The sequence below is a fragment of the Chrysochloris asiatica genome, unplaced genomic scaffold (genome assembly GCF_000296735.1).
Source record: "Chrysochloris asiatica unplaced genomic scaffold, ChrAsi1.0 scaffold00069, whole genome shotgun sequence".
NCBI lineage: Eukaryota > Metazoa > Chordata > Mammalia > Afrosoricida > Chrysochloridae > Chrysochloris > Chrysochloris asiatica.
The window spans coordinates 2832960-2841072 of NW_006408587.1; the positions used below are offsets into that span (position 1 = coordinate 2832960).

The 8113-nt window shown below is 36.0% G+C and overlaps 1 pseudogene; it reads left to right on the forward strand.

The window, feature by feature from the left end:
- The first annotated feature begins 6099 nt into the window (after positions 1-6099).
- LOC102832634 lies at positions 6100-7525 on the forward strand (annotated as a pseudogene).
- The last annotated feature ends 588 nt before the right edge of the window (positions 7526-8113 follow it).

Consider the following 8113-nt stretch of genomic DNA (forward strand, 5'->3'; position numbering starts at 1 on the left):
AGGTATTTGAAATAAACAAATCATTTGTCTTGCAGAAATCTATCATTCCTTCTCCAGCATCATTTCTATCACCAAGTCCAAATTTTCCAACTACTGGAACCTCCTCTTTGCTCCCTACTTTTGCATTCCAATCACCAGTATTGAGCAATACATCTTGATTGCGAGATGGGACTACATCAATGAATATATGTTTGACAGAGGATATTTCCACATATATAGACATATATGTCACATATATATCTATGAATATAGTAGAGCATATAGGGAACAAAGTTATGAAAACTTTTTAGCGATAATCAAACACCTTGAAGGAATGATTCGCTGGATATGCGGGCTCAGGACCATTGTCTTGGGGAAAATCAAGGTCAATATCAAGGTATAATATAGTCTACAAATACAATATTCTACACCTAACTTTGGTGAGTAGCAACAGGGACATTAAAAGCTTTGTGAAGCCACCTAAAGTGTACCTATTGGTCTCTCCCAGTTCAAAGCAAAGTAGTATGGAATAAACCAAAGATGCATTGAAACAATTACACCAAAGGACTAATGACCACATGAATCCCAGTCTTCATAACCCTGAAACCAGAAGAACTAGATGGTGCCTGACAACCACTGCTAATCACTATGAAAGGGATCACAATATGAGATCCTAGATAGAGTGGGAGAGAATGTGGGGAAAAACTCAAAGTAAGAAAAAGTACTGCGCTTATTAGGCTGATAGAGACTGGTTGTAACCTTAAGACTATGGCGCTTAAGCACTCTTCAGGCCTGGAACTGAACTCACCCAGTGGTTCACCTTTCAGCCAAATAATAGACAGGACTGTAAGGTAAACAATAACACATTATTACACATGAGGGGTTACACATGCTTTAGAACAATCAATCACATGAGACCAAAGAGACAACATCTATCCAGGGAAAAAGCTCAGAAAGCATGAAGGAATAGGAAAGAAGAATGGATGAAAATGAAAAACATAGTGAGGAAGTGAGCAGAATGCTGTTACATTGTGTGGATTGCAATCAATGTCATGAAACAAAATGTGTATGAATTATGGAAAACCAATCTGCCCTGTAAACTCTCATCCAAATTAATATATTTATTTGTTGTTCTTAAATGCTGTTGAGTCGATTTTGACTCATAGTGACTCTGTATAGGGTTTCTGAGGAGTGGCCAGTGGGTGACCTTATGGTTAATTGTTCTTGTTATGTGCTGCCAAATTGGTTCTGACTCTAAATATGGAGTTTACAATTCTTTTATGTCTACATTTTGAAATAATAGCAACCCTGTATAGGGCTTCCAAGGAGTGGCTGGTGAAATTTGAACTGTTGACCTTAAGGTTCAAACTGACATTGCGATCCAGTGCATATGGTCCAGTGCATATGGTTAGTTATTTAGTTGTTGTTGTTGTTAAGTGTTGTCAAGATGGTTCCAACTCAGCGACCCTATATAAGGTTTCCGAGGAGACGCTGGTGAATTTGAACTGCTGACTTTATGGTTTAAACAGACCTTGCAATTTCCACAAAAAAATAAAGTGGTGATCATTAGTCCTTTGGCATAATTGTTTCAATGCAATTTACACAAAAAATAAAGAAATGGCTAATTTATACAAAAGGGACGAAGACATAAAGATGAAATTCACAAAGAATCAAGTAGACCCTAACTAATGAAAAAGGTCTGAAAATATTTAAAGACAATTTATTTTAAATAGAGTTATGTTTTGTCCCCATTTTGAGGTCAAAAGATTTTATAATATACTATGAACCTAAGGAAAAGGAGAGGATAAATGAGGACATCCTTTCTGAAGACCAATATAAAATAAATCTTTTAAAATATAGATATCTTATAATGCAGAATTTCTACTTCTAGTAATATATCCTTTGAAGACAATTAAGCATGTGATAATGCAACTAATAGCACAAGATGTTCATTATAGTATTATTTACAAGAATAAAAACTTTGGAATAATTTAAATTTTCTACACCAGGTCATTGGTTAGAAAAATTAAAGTACTTTATACAGCCAGTAAAAAATCATGTTGCTAAGAAATATTAAGTGATATGGCAATTTTCTTATAGTGTTAAATTTTAAAACCTGGTTACTAAGTTCTTTTAGGATATATTCTATTTTTATTAAGCATTTATATATAGAATTTGGCTATATACCAAAATATTAATGGTGACTTTCTCTTCAATTATGGATGACCTTGAATTTTTCCTTCTTCTTGTTTTCTCATTATTCTAAAGTATATATATTCAATGAAAAAATAATGTGTTAACAGTTTTTAAAAGTTACATCTCCAATTTTTAATACTACTAGAAATTTATTCTCCAAGTTAGCAGTGCCATCTGCTGATCATCTTGGGTGAGTTTCTTAAGAATAGCAAAGAAATCAGAAATTCAGGAAATCAGTAATGATCAAAATTAAACATTTATAAAATATATTAAAATAAAAGGAGGATATCTAAGACAGAATCTTGTGATGTTTACTTATCTTTACTCTTATGTAGGGAGCGCTGTGGCTCTGTAGGGTAAAAACTGCTAACCACAGGTCAGTGATTTGAGCCCACCAGCTACTCTGAGGGAGAAAAATGAAGCTCTCTACTCCTGCAAAGATTTACAGGCTCGAAACCCTCTCCAGTGTTATTATGAGTCAGAACTGATTCAATGGCACTTAACAACAATAACCCTTATGCATGGTACCATTCAATGGTTTTCAAAATCTAAATATGGAGTCTACAATTCTTTTATGTCTACATTTTGAAATAATAGATAAAATCGTATTTTTATTGTCAATTTTCATATTTCTTTTAAAAGAAGTAATCATGGAGAAAAGGAAATCTTACTAAGTTCTAAGGCTGAAGGTAAAGTCATAAATGAAAGAATTAATCAGGTCATAAGACACAGTAAAAAAAGCCACGAAACAAATGAGTGCAAATGGTTTAGGACTATAACAGTGAAAAATAGTGTAAGACATTCTTCAGATGGTGTGGTTGTTAACACAAAGATAGGTTTAATAACGTAGAGGAAACAGTAAAAAAAAAACAGATGATATTATAATGCAGGCAGTAGTTTCCATTTTGTCTACAAAGAAGTCATAGAACATATATTAAAGGTCTGCTGAATCTCAAATATATCATATCTACAATAGTCCCAAAATTCACTCATCCTACATAGATATCCTGAAAATGTTTATTTGTAGGGAAATAGTCATTTTCATTAAAATCAGAAACAAGGGGAGCATGTCTCGTTTTCCACTAATACTAAGCATTGTACTTGACAAGAAAAATTAAACTAATCAAAGCAATTTGACTGAATCTCAGAATAAAACCCCCAGATATTTCAAGGTGTACAACAAAATCCAGCATTCAACAATGTCATCCAATAAAAGTTTATGAGTCATGCAAAGAAGCAAGAAAATATAACCATACCCAACAGAAAAACCAATCAATGAAAATAGACCCACACATAACAAGTGGCACAGTATGATAAGCACTGGACTCCTAACCCCAAGGGCAGTGGTTCAAATCCACCAGCTGCTCCTTGGAAACCCTGTAGGGGTCGCTATGAGTCAGAACCAATTAGCCAGCACTTAACAACAACAAAGAAATTCAAACAGTTACTGTAAATGTGCTCCATATATTCAAGAAGATAGAGTAAAACATTTATATTTTGTAAAGTTCAACACTCTTCTCCCCAAAGTCTCTGTTTACTTGTGAACCAGTAACAAATTGTGGATGTGTCATACTGCGGTGGCTTGTGTGTTGCTGTGATGCTGGAAGCAAAGCTACCAGTATTTCAAATACAAGCATGGTCACCCGTGGTTTACAGGTTTCACCAAAGCTTTCAATCTAAGACAGTTTAGGAAGAAGGACAGGTGGACTACTTCAGAATGGTTGTTGTTAGGTGCCGTCGAGTCGGTTTTGACCCATAGGGGCCCTATGTACAACAGAAGGAAACATTGCCTGGTATTTTCCCATTCTCACAAGTGCTGCTATGCTTGAGCCCATTGTTGCTGCCATTGTGCCAGTCCATCTTTATGGGGTCTCCCTCTTTTTCACCGACCCTCCACTTTACCAAATATGATGTCCTCCTCCAGAGATTGATCCTTCCTGATAATATGTCTAAAGGATGAGAGATAAAATCTGACCATCTTGGCTTTTAAGAAGCATTCTGGTAGCACTTCTTCCAACACAGATTTGTTTGTTTTTCTGGCAATTCACGGTACTCTGAAGAGTTAGACACTGAAAACCTTATGAATAGCAGTGGAACATTATCAGTTTTAGTGCCGGAAGATAAAAACATTACGAATTGCAGCAGCACATTGCCAGATATAGTGCCACAAAATGAGCCCCTCCGGTTGGAAGCTACACCAAATATGACTGGGGAAGTAAAGTTAAACATACTGACATGAATGAAGCAAAGTTTTGAGTTGTGCCCCATTTGCTGATAGGGCACAACTCAAAATGAGAAAAAAATTGCTGCAATCATCCATTAGTAATCAAAACATGGAATGTATGAAATATGAATCCTGGAAAATTGGAAGCTGTCAAAAATGAAATAGAACACCTAATGATCGATATCCTGGGCATAAGTGACCTGAAACGTACTAATATTTGTCATTTTGAATCCATCAATCACATGGTTTATTATGCTGGGAATGACCAAATAAAGGGAAATGGTATCACATTCATCATCAAAAAGATCATATCAAGATCTATCTTGACGTGCAATGCTGTCTGTTATAGAACAATATCCATATGCCTTCAAGGAAAATCAGTTAATTTATGCTTTAACCACTAACGCCACTAAGTTGTAGGATGACATCAATAACATCATATACGAAGAAAACAAAAGGTCATTAAAAAGACAGGGAAGAAGATTGCGGATCGGGTCGGCGCCATTTTGGGACTGAGCCTGGTTGTGGGAGAGGGAAAAGCGGATAAAGAGATTATTCAAAGTACCGAAAACCTCCTCCCAGGATCGAGAGCAGCGGCACCCCCAGACCAGGGGCACCTCTGATGGGCCAGAAGGTGATTGGGTTACTCAGATAAGAAGATCATCTTCTAGGATGTTTTTTTGTGTTTGTATGTTTAGACGGCCCCGGATATTTGAAGTGGCCATTTTGGAATTACAATGGTTTTGGATATTTTTGTTCCCGAAGTTTATAAAATTGAAAAAAAAAAAAAAAATTGGCAAGAATCATCTCTGAAGTGAATTGCTAATAGTGAACAATTCAACAAACTACCTAAAAAGAGACCAGGCATTTCTTCAGTTTTTGGTTCAAACGGATTATATAACTGGTTAAAGTATTTCAGCTGGTGGAATTTTTGCTGCTTACCCACTGCCCCCTGTTGGTGCTCTTCAGCCCAAACTAAGATATGTTTGATTTGTGTACTGAGCAGTTTCAGTAGTTTTAAATTACTGTTCAAATATTGCTGAAATTTCATGGTAATTAATTTTTACCTTTATTAAAAGTGTTAGCAATTTTTGAACTCACCATTTTCATACCACAATGGGACAGCTTTTCTCAGTGAAGACATTTGAAGAATACAGAATTTTTTCCCTTTTATCTTTTATTTACATGGAAATTTAAGATGTTGCAGTTTCCCAGCAGCATGGTAGTATTGAGATAGCTATGCGTCTCCTTGTCTACGGTGATGTTTAGAAATGCTCTTCAGATGTGAAATTTTCTTTTTGTTTTTGGTCTCAAAAATTGGATATTTCATGAGGAGAGGATAAATAGAACAGTGACAAGTATGTGGAATAATAAAGAAGACAGGCCTCAGACGACTTTATAATCTTAAATCCAAGGAACTTGGCTAATTCTGGACATAGCCATATGAAAACTTTACAGAAATATCGGTAGCTGACTTGAAGTAACTCTATGTCAAATAGTCGTAGGTTAAGTATCTTCAAAGAACTTGGAAATTACTTCAGAGGATACAAAAAAAAAACCAAAAAAACAAAAAAAGAACTGGAAAACATAAAGATTACAGAAGAAAAACCAACATCTTCCTGTGCAGTCCTGTTGGAATTTGGACTTTTGCCATGAGGTGTTGAAGCCTTGTTTCACTGAGTCAGAGAGACTGGACCTAAATGGCGCAGCATGACTTTGCTCCATCCTGGCTTAATTTTCCTACACCACCATCATCAACTAAGTTGTCACTGAGTTTTGAGAAGCATTCTGAAAACTTTTCATGGACAGAAAATCGTTATGATGTGAAACGACGACGACACAACTCTTCAGATGGCTTTGATTCTGGCATTGGGCATCCTAATGGAGGTAATTTTGGAAGGAAAGAAAAAAATGGATGGCGTACACATGGAAGAAATGGTACTGAAAACATAAATCATCGAGGGGGATACCATGGTGGAAGTTCCTGTTCTCGTAGCAGTATTTTCCATTCTGGAAAAAGCCAAGGATTACATGAAAACAATTTACCTGTCAATGAAACAGGGAGGAAAGAAGGCAAGAGAGAACAAAAACAATTTGAAGCTGAGGATTTTCCATCTTTAAATCCTGAGTATGAGAGAGAACCAAATCAGAATAAATCTCTAGCTGCGGGTATATGGGAATAGCCTCCAAATCCTAAATCTAGAGCTCCAAGAATGTTGGTCATTAAGAAAGGTAATGCAAAAGACTTACAGCTATCTGGATTCCCAGTAGTGGGAAATCTTCAGTCACAACCAGTTAAGAACGGGACTGGTCCAAGAGTTTATAAAGACTTGGTCCCTAAACCTGCTGCTCCACTGACAAAACCTACACAATGGAAAAGCCAAACTAAAGAAAATAAAGTTGGAACTCCTTTCCCTCATGAGTCTACATATGGTGTTGGCAACTTTAATACTTTCAAATCAACTGCCAAGAATTGTAGTCCATCAACCAACTCAGTGAAAGAGTGTAATCACTCAAATTCCTCTTAACCTGTTGACAAACTTAATCAGCAACCTTGTCTAACCAAACTGACACGAATGCGTACTGATAAAAAGAGTGAAGTTTTGAAAGCATTGAAAAGGCACAGAATAGAAGAGGAGCATGAAGATGAAAGCCATGCTGTCTCAGAGAAGGATGACATGACGACTCATTTAATTTGCATAACAGCAATAGTACACACCAAGAGAGGCATATAAACTGAAACTTTGATGAAAGTGAAATTCCACAAGAGAATGGGAATGCCTCAGTGATTTCTCAACAGATTATACAGTCTTCAACTTCTCCACAAACTGATGTTCTTTCAAGTTCACCTGAGGCAGAACACAGGTTGTTAAAGGAAATGGGCTGGCAGGAAGATAGTGAAAATGATGAAACATGTGCTCCCTTAACTGAGGATGAAATTAGAGAATTTCAAGTTATTAGTGAACAGTTATAGAAGAACGGTCTGAGATAAAATGGCGTTTTGAAAAATGGCCTGATCTGTGACTTCAAGTTTGGTCCCTGGAAAAACAGCACTTTCAACCCACTATTGAGAATGATGACACAGAAACAAGTAGCAGTGACACATCAGATGACGATGATATGTGAAGGATTTCCTAACAGCTTTAGAAATATTAGTGTGATACATCTCTCATACAGTTTGGGGTGAATTGTAAAAATGAAGAACTATAATTTATGTAGTAAAATACCCCATTAGAAGATTATTTTGGGGGAGACTTCAATATGAAGAAAACCAAGAATGTTGTGTTGGGCTGTGTTGAACATAATTTCTTTGTAAATGAATGTTGTAGAAATGAGGACTTTGGTTGATCCAACATTGACTTCATCACTGCAGCATTTCTCTGACTAGCAATGTGATGATGTAACAAATGAGATTTTCTCATTTAATAATAAAAAAAAATGTGTAATGTTTTGCAAAAAAAAAAAGACAGGGAAGAAAGAAAAGACCAAAATGGATGTCAGAAGAGATATTGAAACTTGCTCTTGAGCATAGAGAAGCTAAAGCAAATGGAAGAAATAAGGAAGTAAAATTGCTGAACAGGAAATTTCAAAGGACAGCTAGAGAAGACAAAGTCAAATATTATAATGAAATGTGCAGAGACCTGGAGTTAGGAAACCAAAAGAGAAGAACATACTCAGCATTTCTCAAGCCAAAAGAACTGAAGAAAAAGTTCA